Source organism: Arachis stenosperma, chromosome 3 (genome assembly GCF_014773155.1).
Source record: "Arachis stenosperma cultivar V10309 chromosome 3, arast.V10309.gnm1.PFL2, whole genome shotgun sequence".
Lineage (NCBI taxonomy): Eukaryota > Viridiplantae > Streptophyta > Magnoliopsida > Fabales > Fabaceae > Arachis > Arachis stenosperma.
The window spans coordinates 33837577-33853532 of record NC_080379.1 but is presented as its reverse complement, the minus strand read 5'-3'; the positions used below and the strand labels follow the sequence as shown (position 1 = coordinate 33853532).

Below are 15956 nucleotides of genomic sequence, written 5' to 3'. Positions count from 1 at the left end.
TTCCAATCACAAAGCCTATTAATTTATACTGTGATAGCAATTCAGCTATTTACATTGCAACTAATCCTGTGTTTCATGAATGTACCAAGCATATCGAAGCTGATTGCCATATCGTCCGTGACAAATTGCAAGAAAAGTTGATTCATCTTCTTCCCATTTCCACCAACAATCAAGCTGCCGATATTCTCACTAAACCTCTTGTTCCTGGGCCTTTCAATGCAGGTTATTCTAAGTTTGGATTGTTGGATCTCTTTTCTCCCAATGCTCCAAGCTTACGGGAGGGTGTTACTTGATATTTATTCTATTAGTTAGAATTTGTTAATTTTAGCTATTATTTCTCTTTGTATAGAAAATTGTTAGTAGTAGGTTTGATTGCACATGTTGAGCTGTATGGTTAGTTAGAGCAGCTATAGCATTCTGTTAGAAGTAGTATTTGTATAAATAGCAAATTATAGCTTTGTATTCTTTGAGTCTCATCATTATAAAAGTTCAATTCTCAATTCCTTCTTGGCTTCTCTGTTCTTGTTCTTCTCCATGCTCACATGTAAATTTAACAATAATAATCTTGCTTAGTTGATTGGCCAGGGAAGAAGTTGGCTGAGAGCATTGTCAAAGAAAAGCTTGCAGCTTGTGTCAACAGAGTACCCGGTATCAACATGCTTGTGATTAGTATTTACTATGCTTATTGCTAAAGCAAAATGAAATGTGGTTTGAATTCATTAATTGAAACTGGTTCCTTAAGTTGAATTATTGATCTAACTTGTTCCTCTTGATAGATTTACCTTGATGTATGTGACTGAGACTTGATGAATTATTGAATTCTGCTACTGTTTTTCTTTTTTCTTTGTCCTTTTATCATCTTTCTTCACTTCTAGCTTATAATGCATTTTCATATATGGTGTGTGGGATGTGCCTTCGAATACCTGAATTAGAATCATATATTTTCTAGAGATAAGGTCAGGTCTTGGTAGCCTTTATACGTCTTTGGAAACTCTCCCCTGTTGAACTAGCTTTTAGAGTTGTTATGCCTGATCGATCCTAATAACGTGTTATGGTTCTGATCCAGTGCATGTTTTTGTTGTATAATATGGTCCTTGCCCAGAAATAATTGAATTTATGAAACAAGTTTGCCAGGTTTGTCGCTTCGTATTCATAGAGTTTAATATTTTTAAACTAAGAAAAAAGTGTTGGGTATTTAATTGTTTTTCTTGGTTGGAATTGTTTCAGTTATAGAGTAATAGACTTGCATTAGCCACTGATGAATGGCTAAGGGTGGAGGGATCTGACAACATCTATGCTTTAGTTGATTGTGCCACTATAAATCAGAGGAAAGTTATGGTATGTGCATCCTATGCATTAAGCTGCGAAGGATCATAAAATGAAAAAAAAAAAATTGTAATTTATTATTATTATTCCAAGCTGAGATAGTTATCATAAGTATTTAAAATATTGTGTAAAAATTCATCCACCTGCTAACTATGTTAATTAATGTAACACTGCTGAAATCGGATTCCTAATCTGCGAGTTGATATATAACTACTAACTAACACACGAAGATCCAGATTTTAGTTATCGTCAGAAGTTGAATGTGGACCATTACTAAAATAGCATGTGCCATAAAATAATAGTAATAAAGTATATACAACAATATAGATGTCCCTGCTATGAGATTGATATGGCTATATGTATCCCTAAGATAAATCAGATTAAGGATTACATTGGTTATGCGTCATGACTCAATGACTCATGATAAGGGAGGGAAGAATGAATTACGATTATCCATATATGAAGAAACTTAGCAGTTAGCATGACAATTGGATCATGTTGAACTTGTTAATAGTGTTTGAATTGGTTACTAATAATTGAATTTAAGAAAAGCAAAAGAAGATATTTGTGTCCTTGGTGCATCAGTTTCTTGGTTAGAGATCCTAGTGTCTCCTGGTTATTGACTTCCAGTTTTGCATTGTCCTTAATTATATACTCGTGCTTCTAAACACATCAGTTTCTAAAACCTTATCACTTTTATTCCTCCACAGATGCTTGGCTGATGAGGTTGTTGTTCTTCTACTGTACTCACTGTTGCAAGAAAATTCTGCCTTTTTGGAGTATGTCTTGGTGCGGACTGACATGGATGCCTTGGTATGTGGTAGCAAACTTAAAGTTTCTCCTATGGAGGAAGTGGGAATGAATTAATTAGTTATATGTCTAGAAGACAAAAGAAGACTTTGAAGTAGAATCCTGTAGAGGCTTATTACTTTATAATTCATGTGTTTACTTGATTATCGATATGATATATGTGACTGCCACTTTCTCAAGTCATTCTAAATCATATGAGTCCTGCTGCTACTTCTATAATGACTGAGAATTGAGCCTTATTGTGATCTTTATCTATCTAATGAAATTAACAGTTAATGCCCATTCTGAAAGCTCTATACAATGCTCCAAGGAGAACAGCTAATCAAATTTACATGTTGCTGATTATACTCCTCATACTCAGTCAAGACTCTTCTTTTAATGCAAGCATTCATAAACTGGTAGGTGTTGTCTTTTGGCACTGAACTATGTAAAACTGCAAGTATGTCCTAAATGCTGATGTGCTATTTTCCTGGATAGATTTTGACTGGTGTTCTATGGTACAAGCAACGTCTTCTGCATCAGACTTCTCTTGGTTCCCTCTTGGCCATAATTCTTATCAGAACTGTACAGTATAATTTGTCTAAACTTCGGCTATGATCGTTAAACTTAGTTGGACTATTAGCTCAGTCTCTGTCTCACCTATATGAAACTTCTCTGCTGACTGATAATTTATTTTGGAAATTACATATATATTTTATAAAATAAAATCCTATATACAGGTAAATTAATATGATTCTCTGTTCTCATGACTTTGTTATTGATGATACTGACGTGACATCTTTCCCTTTTATTGGATTACTTTGTCCCTAGTTTTTAGCATATAAAAACTATGATGTTCGTCTCTACACATCATAGTTTTTAGCTTTGCTTCAATTTGAGTGTTTTTTTTATATTTTTTTAGTTCCCCTTTCATGTGAAAAATTACCTGATAGCTATTTGTTATGAAGGCCATTTTTGTTTCAGCTAATGTTTATGTTGCCTTTGGTTTGGGTTTTCTAATGGTTTATATAAAGGAGTTGACCTTTCTTGGTTTTCTTTGTCTGGGTTGAAGGAATAGGTTTGCTTAGAGCTATAGAGTTTATACTTTTATCGGGTCTAATTAGATTTTTTCGGGTTTGAAGGTTTGATGTGAAGGGCTATGTGACGGGGTTTGAGAGTCCTGACTGGAAGAGGACACATGAGGAGGCAGAATGGATCACATGTTGCAAGAATCTCAGTTTACGAGGTTTTGTAAGACGCATCTTATCTATAGTGGTAAGTCTGATATTTCCTTCTTTGCATTCTGATAACCTGTGTCTAGTGTGGGCCTGAATAACTGATATATGTGATTATCAGAAGTAGTAGTTAATCATCCTATTGCTACATGGGAGTCCTGATTTCATACAACATTGTACCAATTGCTAGTAGATATTAATGTGACTATTCCAGTTTCTTCTTGGTGATTCCTTTTCTCTGTTTGAGGCTCTATAAAACTGAAGGAACTTCATATAAGTTGAACATATATATGATAGAATAATCTTTGAATTATATACGTCATAGAAAGTGCAATATGTAATTCACAATTGTTTTGATAATTTAAATATAATTCTCTCATATAGTTATCAACCTGAGACATTATGCTGTTGGCAGGACTTCAATGAAGATGGGATGCTTTCATTGTCTGAATTTTTTGATCTAATCGATGCTTTTGGCAATCAATTAGCAACCAACAAGGTACAGGCCTACACCTCTTTTTTTTTTTTTAAATAATTTTGAGCTTGCTGAATTATCTTTCATTTTCTTGTATACTCAAATTTGGATTTGGAGTATGATTTTCGTATCTTCTCTTCGGATTAACTAATGAAATTTTGAACTTTGAACCTTAAATTCAAACAATTGAAATTTGTTTTAATGGTTATATCCAAGCCTGACATGAAGTATGCCGATTAACGCAAATATTGAGCTTTGATACTTGTTAGTGATGGTCTATGGAAGGTTTTCTGTTAATCTCTTTTTGTTTCCCTTTTTTTTTAAAAGGCGAAAATGCACTTCTAAAATCACATAAATTTGTCATTTGGTTTTTTATTTTATTTTCTCCACAATCATACTCTGTTTCATTCTCATTCCATTTCTTTCCAAAATTCAACAATGGTGGTGGTATCCGGCTGTTTGCCATGCAGGATGCACTTTAGAGGGTAGAGTAAAGGATAAAAGATCCACGAAGGGCAGCCAAACAACTAGCCACCGAGGCATTGAACACAGAGAGTAAAGATGTTTTGAATATAGAGTTTATGTTTTGAATTATAGTTGATATATCAATACACTTTGTTGATGTAAATGGTTGTTACTTAGTATTATAGTTGATGTATTAATACACTTTGTTGATGTATGGTTGCTACTTATTATTATAGTTGATGTATTAATACACTTTATTTATGTTTTGAATTATATTGACTTGCTTGTTTATAGTAATTTTCTTTTAGCTTGATAATATGATGAATTTGTTTATTTTTTGAAATATTATAAATATTCGAATATAAATTAGATAAAAATTTATATTTATTAAATTTATAAAATTCTATTTTACCTTACTAACGAATTTACGGACGAATTTTTTATCTATATTCAGAGTTTGGAATGGATTTCCAAGGCTCCAATTACCACGGAAAATTTATCGGAAAATCTGTTGCTAATTATCGACGAAAATCCGTCTCTAATTACCGATGGAAAATTCGTTGGAAATCTGTCTCTAATTATTGACGGAAAATCTTTCGAAATATCTGTCTCTAATTACCGATGGAAAGTTTGTCGGAAAATCTGTTTCTAATTACTGATAGAAATTCTGTCGAAAAGTTTGACATTCTAGGGAAGTGGAGGGGAGAATTTACTGAGAAAAATCTGTCGGTAGTTGGTAAAACGGAAAAAAAATCTGTCGGTAAATAATTTTCGATGAGATTTTTACATAGGGACAAAATCTGTCGGTAACCAAAAATATGTTTGTAATAAAGACTAAATCTGTCTGTATTAAGTAATTTTCTAGTTGTGTTTTAGGCTGAGAAGACGTGAAACAATATTATCCGAGTTAACATTCTTAGGTTGGTGGAGTATCTAAGAATCTAAATTTTGTTTAGGAAAGTCGGTTGAATATCTAAGTTTCCTAATTGATAGACTATCCAATTAAGTCAATTATAATCTTGAGAAGACTTGAGAAAATAATATTAAATGTTCTTAGGTTAGGCTGCGGTAAAATCTTAGTCAAAATTGTAATTTGGGAATGCTTTGTGCAAATAATATTTTTGCACACTTATTCTAATAGTAAAATCAGTGTTTTTAAATGGCGGTTATGGTGGCGCCATAACGGTATGGTGTGGCGGGTTTTGACCCTGCCGCCATTTACTGGGCGCCGCAATGAGGTTGTAACGGGGGCTATGGCGGCCGCAATTGCTGTGGCGTGATGGCGGGACGCGATCTGTATGGCGGAAATAGCGGGGGTTTTTCAGGTCCCTCAAAAAAATTTGAGGGTGGTTTGGATAATTTAATAAACCTATGTCAAATTCCACTAACCACTAACCCTAATTATCAGCCCCTCATTCAAAAACTCCCTCCTCTGCCTCTTCTTAAAAAAAACCTCTTTTCGTCTCTGTTCTCTCATCTCTACTCTCTGAATTTTTCTCAAAGTTAAGTTGCTGCCGATCTTCGTTCTCCCTCCCAGCCTCCTCCGATTCACCTCTACATTCTTCCACCACTTTCTTCTTCCCATTCTCTGCGCTCTTTTGTAGTTTGCTCTGTACTTCGTTGTTATCCTCGTCAGCCCAAGCATTGCCTTTCTGGACAGATAAGCTTGCAAAAATACGGATAAGGCTAACTTGTGTAGGTTTTGTTGCTGTGTGTTTCCTCTCTTCACTGTTAGGGAACTGATTTGGATTGTGATTTTTTTTTATCTCCAATTCTCCTTTCTACCTGTTCAATTGTCAACCAAGGCCCCCACATCTTCCCTGTTACTTCTCCTTTCTCCGAGTCTTCTAAATTCTATCTGCACGCTCGTATTTCATGCCCTACAAAACCATAATAATAACAATAATTGCCAATTCTTTCATATTTCAGCTGCACTTCAATTACTTTTTGATTGCTTCCTGAGATCCTCAGAATTCTTCTAATAGGTTTGTAATATTCAATTCCATTTTAACTTTTAGAAGCCGATCCTCCCTTCCCCTGATTTGAAATAGGTCCGCTTCCATAACTTTACCCATTGCCTCTCCTACTCTCATTTCTAGACTCCTTGTTTTGCATTGCTCTGGCAATTCCCAAAGTTGAATCCATATAGGGACTATGGCAAATTCTGCATCTACAATAACCATATCTTCCTTCCAACGTTTAACATTCAAGATATAGTTTTTGAATAACCAATGTGCCCCTTTCTCAATTTTTATCAGGTCAATTTCTTTGTCAAAAAAGAACTGAAAGATATCCCCCCCCCCCCACCCGATTCAACACTTTAAAACTCTCCGGTTGTCCCTAAATTACATATAGAGCTACTTCCATAGTTCCTGAGCTGAATTGGCGATCTGCGAAGATCCTTCCAACTAAACTTTTCGAACATTTTTCTATACCTTCCTTGATATCCTCATCTTCGAACCATACGATCCTTTCTTCCTCCTCCTCTCCCGTAGTTCTCTCCTTATTAGCAAAATTAGCAGACATTGTCATGAGAATCCAACCTAACTCATTGATAATATCACGCGAAAAAAGAATTTCGCACAGAAACTCTAGCAGAGCACCTACCAAACTCTAGTAACAGAGCATCTTGACTATTAATATTTGTTATAACATGTTTAAAGTTGAATTGACATAAAAAAGTAAGTGTTTATTTATATGCTAAGGATGTAATTAAATAATAATGGTGAAATTAAATTAGTATTATATTAAATGAACACAAAATTAATGTGAGATATATTTAAATATTATATATTAAATGTATTTTAACATGCATGATATCGTTATACGTTATATGTTTGTTTATTTTTTTAAGATACGGTTTTGAGACTATCTAAGTAGACGAGGTCTCTGATAGATATAAGAGTGGTGACTACTAGTAGCTAATATTTGACTTGTAAATAAAAAAATAACCTGTAGCCATCTTTGTTAACATTGGAAGGAATCAATGGAGTACTTGTATATTGCGGTGGTAATTTGTCATTTTGTGATCCAACAATTTGAATGTTTATTGGCAACGTGAAATGGATTTGAGAAAAATAAAAAATTAAAAAGAAAAGAGAGAAAATTTTGTTACCTGCAAATCCTTTGTAAATTAGATATTGATTTATTAAAAAAAATAACTAAATTCCAAAAATAAATGTTAGATTAAAGAGATATTTTTAAATTTTTTTTATTAAATAAAAAGTGTTGCACTCTTCATGATCAATTAAATAAAGTTTAGTTTTTAATTTATCATAATTTATATCAATTACTCATATTTAGAATTTAGGATTTAAAATTTATAATTTATTAATTATCGTTAAAATAATTATATAATTTTAAATATAATAAATATATAATTATAAATATTACATATATAAAATTATAATTATTATATTATATAAAATAATTTTAGATATCTTAGTATGTATTCATCTATTATTGGATTACTATCTTGAGTTTTTTTTTAATTAAAAAAATAAGAAAAAGTTTAAGGGCGAACACTTTTATTAAAATTTAGTCATCACTTAACCAACAAAAAAAAAAAAACAATTCTATACTATTATATAAAATCTCATACCATTAAAAATATCAATAATAACTAATTAATAGATATAAATTTCAAAATTTATTTACCCCTAACATTTCTCAAAAAATAAATGGTGTTGACAAAGTGACAAAAACGTAATATTGGATTGGGACCGCGGGAGAAAGTTGATTCACAGAACGTGCTCCAATAGGTTTTTTTGGGTATTATTATTCACCATATTGTTATCATTTGGCAGGTCCCAATATATTGACACAACACTACATTCTTTATTTATTAAAAATATTATTTATATATTAAAATTAATTATTAAAATTAACTATTAATATATTTATATAAAAAATATATATATTTTATTTTATTTTTAATGTATATTTTTATTTTAATATATATTATATTAGAAACTAATCTTTTAATATATATGTAACACAATCCTTTATTTATTTATTCGATATTTTTTTGTTTTTTCTCTTTTGACATGCTAAAAAATTTAGATATGAAAGTGAAATGAATGATATACTTTAACATTGTAATTTTTTAACTTTTTAAAATTGTGGGAGGTACATAAATTGGATCGTCCAATTTGTGTTTAAAAAATTAAAAAATTTGGAATATACAAATCAAAGGTCCGAGTATAAAAATCAGAGGATCCAATTTTTGTTCCAAAAATCGGATGATCCGATTTTTATACCTCTTAAAGAATTGGACGATCTGATTTCTACTCCCTAAATTAAATCATCCACATTTAAGAAAAGAAAAATTCTTCGCATACAAGCGATTAAGGCTTGTAAGGCTTACAAATCCAATTAAAACTAACGCTCAAAACGCCCTTCGAACCGCTCTTCTTTCTCTTTGTCTTCTTCTTCTTTTCTTTCGTTTCTTGCCTTCTCTTTCTCCTTCTTCTTCTTCTTCTTCTTGCTGCACGTTCTTCTTCCTCTTACTCTTCTTCTTCTTCTCCTTTTCTTTCGTTTCTTGCCTTCTCTTTCTCCTTTTTCTTCTTCTTGATGCACGTTCTTCTTCCTCGTCTTTCTTTTCTTCTTCTTTATTTACGTGCTTTTCTCTCTGTTTTCTCGTTTTTTTCGATTTTCATAGTTTCTGAAATCAAGCTTTGAAATCGTTTTGAAGATAATAGAACTTCAGAAATACACCCAAACGATTACAAGAAATACACCCAAACAGTTACATAAATACACCCAAACGGTTACAGGAATTCATCCAAACGATTATAGAAATACACCAAAAGGATTACAGAAATACACCCAAAGGATTACGAAAATACACCCAAATGATTTAAGAAATACACCCAAAATTCGTTGAAGTATACCTTATGCATAATTCAGAACTCTTTCTCTTTCTCCTCCTCATCTTCTGCTGCTTCTTCTTCTTCAAAACGATTTCAAAGCTTGATTTCAAAAACCATGAAAATCGAAAAAAAAAAACAAAGAAGGTCGTTCATAATACATGGTGAGTGTAGCGCTTTGAAAACAGAAAATGGTTGAATAACGCATTAAAAGACCCGTATGTGTAGCAACTTGTAAGACTTGTAAGTCAAAAAGACTTGTATGTGTAGCAAGCCTCTTAAAAAAAATACCACTAGGAGTTCATAATTCAAAAAAACACTATTATTAATCCAATATAAAAATAAAAAAAATGCTACGACTAATTTTTTTTATATGGAAAAAGATTGTGTGTAATTCATCATTATGGATAATTAGTGTGTTTTTTCTATATAGATTAAGTTTTTTAAAATTTTAAGTAACAAATTGAATCCTCAGATTTGGAGAAGTAAAAAAATCTGAGAATCAGATTTCATAGTGTTACAAATCTGATAAATATTCAAAAAAATTTAAAATAAAAATACTCAAATTTGACCTCAGATTTGTTTTTTTTTTTAAATTAAAAATACTACAAATCTGACCCTTAAATTTGTGGTATCTATACAAATAAAAAGTACACAAACTTTTCACTTTATTAAAAAAATATTAAATCTTTTTAATATTTATAAAAATAATATATATTTAAATTTTCACTTTTTTTAAATATTAAGAGAATACTTAATATTTCAAATACTTATGTGTTCTATAGTGTACGTTATTAATCAAACTTTGTTATTAGTCATTAAACATAAATAGAACTTATATTATGTGTTTTATCGATGTAATTATTTTTTTATTAAAGTACTAATCTTTCTGTACAATTAATAAATCATTCTCTTAATTAATAAAGTATTATTGATTTTTATATTCCCAAACAAAGCTAATAATGTATTAGCTATTTAGTTTTAGCCATACATATCAATTTAATAAGTTATTCGTGACTCAAACTTTATAATAATTTTTTATTTTTGTTACTGCAATATATTTATTTATCATAAATTCCATTTCATTTTCGTGCGTCCTATGGATTATATATATAGTTTAATGTTTTCAAATTTTTTAATTAGCAAATCAATGAATTATAGTTCAAAATGTATAATTTTTTTTATATTCACTTAAAACGTTACGGATTTGAATTTTCATATCTTTAGTTAAAAAAAAAACTTTTTAGTTAGTAACATTAAAAAAACTTTAATATTGTTAACTAAAAGGTTTTAATATATTCATATCATTTTTATCTATAAAAAGTTGTATCATGTGCATTTAAAAAGTTATTATTCACATGAGTGATTAAACTTATACGAATTCTGACTAAAAAAAATATACGGTATGTAAAATCCGTTTTTTATTTCTTCAATTCCATTCACAAATTAGCACATTCATGACGGTAACTATTCTATAATAATATATTAGATTCTGGACTTTATAAATAAATTAATCTCTGATATATTTATATTTTTTTGTCAAATTTTAATTTATATGTGTATTTAAGTTAATTAAATACTATTTTTATATCTTACCTTTTTTGTCCACATATGCTCAATCTCTTAAATACTATTTTTATACCTTACTTTTTTTGTTCACATATGCTTAATATTTTTATCCCCTGCAAAGCATGGGTGGCTGCAGTCGTTGTTGTCATTTGTCGGACCCAATATATTGACATGCACTACATTATTTACTTGCCATTTTTGGTTTCTTCCCTGCCGACACCGACACTGCGTACGACGAATGGAAAAGAAACGCGACAAACTTTGCTCTTTCGAATATCGAAAAACAGTGTTTGGGGGTTATATGTGCGGTTAATTTTTTTATATATTGAAAAAATTTGGATGTAATACTTAATCATTGAATTTTATGATATTTTTTGAAATTGTGGGAACAGTACAATACGCCTCCTTATATTGTTTAATACAATACAAGGAGGCGTATTGTCAATACAAGGGGGGCGTATTGTACTGTTCCCACAATTTCGAAAAACACCATAAAATCTAATGATTAAGTATTACACCAAAATTATACCAATATGTAAGAAAAAAAATCTATATGTGCTCTTTCGAATGCATCGTTTCAATTTATTTTTAATAATTTAAAAAATAATGTATAATTTTTTATTATTAATTTTATAAATAAAATTAAAAATAAATATAAAAAAAATAATAAAAATTTAAATATTATATTTTATACTCTTAATTTTTTTTAACAATTAAAAAGATTCATTTTCCTCTTCCGAATTTCCAAAAGCAGTATTTGAAAACCCACAAAACCTAATCGGTTACATTAAATTTGAGGAACACATTAGCTGGAATTTTTTTCCCAAATAAATAATTTAACTCTTTTATTTATAGAAATAGATAATTTATAAAGATTTTTTTATATAAATTAAATAATTATATTATTTAATAATATAGATAATTTCCAGCATTTTTTATTAAATTGTATCGCATTGCATTGTAAACGAAATACATGTAAAATTAATTCGTTTACACTGTAAACGAAATACGTTACGACAAATTTTTGTTTTGCTATAAAAGGATGTGCAACCCAATGTATTCTTCACAACAAGTTCACTGCTTCTGTAAAACCTTATTCTTTCACAAATTAGCAATAATGTCTAGTAGTAGTGGATATTTGGTTGTATGTGTGTATCCCAATTGCCTTATGAAAAATGGTGATAATGGGATCGTTTTCAAGTGTGAGAAGCCTATGTTGTTGCGTACAAGGCGAGTTGCCTCGTTGTCGGAGTTGAAGAGTCTGATATTGAGGAATGTCGATGGTAGTGGGAGAAAAGAGGTCGGACGGGTAGGGTATAGGCTGCTAGCACCGATGGAAAATGGAGTTTTTCGGTTTCGTCTATTTTGTCTACATAGCGACGAGCATGTGCGGCTGATGTTTGACATCCATGGGAGAATCATGGCCAAACAAGTGATGGAGCTGTCCGCAGAGTTTGGTGATGTAGGTGGTGGTGGATCTGGATAGTCGGACTTTGTGCAGGATGATCCACCTCTTGCACCACCGCCGATCTATGTTGCTAGTCCGTTGGACGTCATGGACGTTGACAGTGAAAAATCTGACGAGGATTATGTTGCAGATAGCAACGACAGCGATGACGAGGAGTTCGTGCTGGATACTCCAGTAGAGCCGTCACGTTGGTATCTTTTGTCAGCCCCGCGCCCAATTCCGGCGTTGTCGTTGGTGACTATTCACTATCATACGTTGGACATACATGTGATGCAAGAGAAAAATCCATTTTCCAACACGGGTAAAGACGATTACAACTTAGACGGGGGGCTGGAGTTTAGGGTGGGCCACAGATTCAAAAGCAGAGATGCAGTACTGCATGGGGTGAAGAATTACAGCATCCATAGAAGTGCAGAGTACCGAGTACTAGAGTAAGATCGATTAAAGTACCATGTGCGTTGCCAACAACACGAATCAGGCTGCCCTTGGAGTCTCCGAGTTTCTCTCCGACAGAATCTCGGATATTGGTAACTGTAAATTTCATCTATATTCTCAGTTATTACTTTTATGGTTTGTGCACATCTGAAATAATCTAATTTTACTTTTCTAGGGAGTTTCGTAGGGTGAGAGGTGCGCACACGTGTCTAGCTCCCACCATGTCTCAGGACCACTGACAGTTGGATAGCAGCCTAATTTGCCGTGTCATCCTCCCGTTGATACAATCCAACCCGTCCATGAGGATAGCCACGCTGCAGGGTGCAGTTAGACAAATCTATCACTTCAAACTCTCATACAGAAAGGTTTGGATGGCGAAGCATAAGGCAATTGCTCAGATATACGGTGATTGGGAGGAATCATATAACAAGGTGTCGAGGTTACTGCAAGCATTATAGAGTTGTTGACCCGAAATAGTACGTGATATCAGTGTTGTTCCATACTATGATGGTCACATTTTGGTGCGTGAATGCATTATGGGAGTTTTGCTTATGGGAGTAGCACAGGACGGGAATGGCAACATCCTTCTCGTTGCCTTTGCAGTTGTGGAGTCCGAGACAACGGAGTGATGGTCTTTCTTCTTGACCAATCTGAGGCGACATGTCACGCCACAGGAGGGTTTGTTGATTATTTCGGACAGACCTCAAGCTATAAAGGCTGCATTGCAAAGGGACGACAGTCGTTGGCTGCCTCCTAGAGCATTTCATGCTTACTGTGTGTGGCATATGGCAACAAATTTTATGTCGCGTTTCAAGTCTGCTGAGGGAAAAAGGTATCTCATCAATACTGCATACAACCCATGCAAGGCAAGATATGATTAGTACATGGATGCGCTTAGGACATTGTCTCGAGAGATGGCTGACTGGGTCGGTCGGTTCAACAAAGAGATATGGCTGCAACACTGTGACAGTGCCGTCGCTTTGGTCATATAACGACCAACCTTTCTGAGTGCATGAATGCAGTGCTTAAAGGTACTCAGAATTTACTGATATTAGCCATCGTACGTTGCACCTACGAGAGGTTGCAACAGTTATTTGTCAGGAAAGGACGGGAGGCACATGCACAGTTAGCAGTAGGTCATCAGTTTTCACAATGGCTCCTAGCAGCCATTGAAAAGAATAGGGATGGAATTTCAAAGATGCGCGTCACCCACTATAACAGACGGGCGTCTGTGTTTCACGTTGAGGAGTTAGAGCCTTTCGAGGGTTGGTCCCAAGGATCTTTTCAGGTTTGATTGACTGTTGGCATGTGTGACTGTGGCCTTTTCCAATCACTTCATTTCCCATGTCGTCATGCGCTTGCTGCTTGTGCCGCTGCAAGTGTGGAATGGGGATCATACGTCCATCCGGTGTACCGAGGGATGCAATGTAAAGGGTCTACGAGAGAGACGTCCCTCCGATTCTAGATGAGAAGCTCTGGTCGGAGTCGTACGGGATACGACTCCGTCCTAACCCTGCCATGCGTCGGAAGGCCTCCGGCAGACCCGTTTCCACCCGATTTTGCAATGAGATGGACGAAGGGGAGCAGCAAGAGAAGAGGTGTAGGCTTTGTAGGCAAACCGGCCATACCAGACGAGGTTGTCCTAAACAGTTAGTGCATGGCTATTAGAGCATGCATTTAGATTGGTGGTCGAGACATTTGATGCTTAGTTCATGTATTTGATCGTGCGTTTTTATTTAGAGTTAGCATGTCCATGAGCCAAGTTATGGTTCACCTTTATCTTATCCTTATGAAAAATGTATTGGTTCATGTTTGGTATGGTGCATGTTTAATCAAATATGTATTACCTTTATGAAATATGTAATGGTTCATGTTTATCACCTACGTATGATTCAGTTCTGACGTATATCCTTGAAAAATAGCTATAATTTCGAACATGATAACATAAATATAATTTTTTTCACAAGTGTGATAATATCAAGAAAGATACAAGAAGTCATATGAGCATAAATATAAAGATAAGTATAGACACAATAATATAGATATATAACTAGTGTCATCATCATCGAGCAAAGAGTCACAAATACACATGGATAAACAAAATAACAACAATCTAGGCTATCATCTGTGGTGGTCATCGGGAGTTGGGACCATGTAGCCGATGTCTTGTGCCGCAAGGAGGGGGTCGTGCCTGACGCTGTGGTCTGCTGGGTCGTGGCTCCGCAAGAAGACGTGCACTAGGGTGGGAGCCATGGTCATGAACGTTAGGTAAATGTTGGTACTGACGGACGTATGGACTATGTCCCGGTGGTGCAGGAGGAGGCAAAGGAGGAGGTACTAGTGGTTATGGGGCAGTTATGGATGCCATCATCATCATATCATAATCTCGAGAAGGGGGAGGCGCATACTAATATCTAGGTGAAAAATGTGTGCCATATGAAGTGCCAGAACCAGGTGATACAAGCGGAACCCATATAGTCGTCGAAGGGGGGCTGATGGCTATGGGTCAGGCTGAACAAAGCTCTGTTCCCTCCCTATCCAAAACTGACTGGCAATTTGCTGCTTGGTGGGCTGATCCGCAGTGTGAATCTGAAAAGCCTCCTCAAACTGTATCTCATCGACCACCTCAGCCTGCTGACGACTGCTCGAAGCTCCGAGGTCATGCTACCCATTAAGGGATGAGTCCGATACATCACCGAAAGCATATAATCCTGAACCCGAGCCTGAAGGCCGATATGGTGGAGGTGGTGGGAGTGGGGGTGGTAGGGAGTCAGCCTAATCATCTGGAATGTCACCGTGCTCCTCCTACTGGTGATATTCGACCTCCTCCACGAACTCGACATCTAGAAACTCCCGGCGGGGGCGTACCCTCAGCTGGCTAGCAATAGGCTAGATGTCATCGGGTAAGTCCTCCAGCCGAGACTCATCAAGCACATCTGGCCCGGATAAGTGCCTCACACGGCATTGTAGCCTCCACCAATCCAAGTACTCCCGGGTCGGACGGTAATCCATACAAGGCTTGATAGAAATCTGGTGTCCTTCCTCGTGCCTCGCCCTCCACCTATCGTACCCACTCTTGATGCTTTGTAGGCCACCAAACATCCTTACCTCTGCTGGTGGTAGTAAGATACCGATCGACGTTGACTTGCGGTCCTAGAACAGGCTGCTCACCATTGAACTGGCGTTTCACCCAGTCGACCTGATAAAACTCTATGATATTGAAGCAGACAAGGGGGACAACAGATATCCAAGTCCCTCACTCTGTTGCCTCCCACAGCCACAGAGGACATATACCCTGAAGTACGGGATTGTTGTACGGGGTCCAT

General features: G+C 34.6%; 2 long non-coding RNA genes across 2 annotated transcripts; both read left to right on the top strand.

The window, feature by feature from the left end:
- The first annotated feature begins 1281 nt into the window (after nt 1-1281).
- Nucleotides 1282-2475, top strand: LOC130965270 (uncharacterized). Its single transcript, XR_009081202.1, has 3 exons — nt 1282-1338; nt 2037-2139; nt 2409-2475. It is a non-coding gene; the product is annotated as an uncharacterized LOC130965270 (long non-coding RNA).
- Nucleotides 2476-2665: 190 nt separating this feature from the next.
- LOC130965269 (uncharacterized) lies at nt 2666-4510 on the top strand. Its single transcript, XR_009081201.1, has 3 exons — nt 2666-3390; nt 3766-3849; nt 4296-4510. It is a non-coding gene; the product is annotated as an uncharacterized LOC130965269 (long non-coding RNA).
- The last annotated feature ends 11446 nt before the right edge of the window (nt 4511-15956 follow it).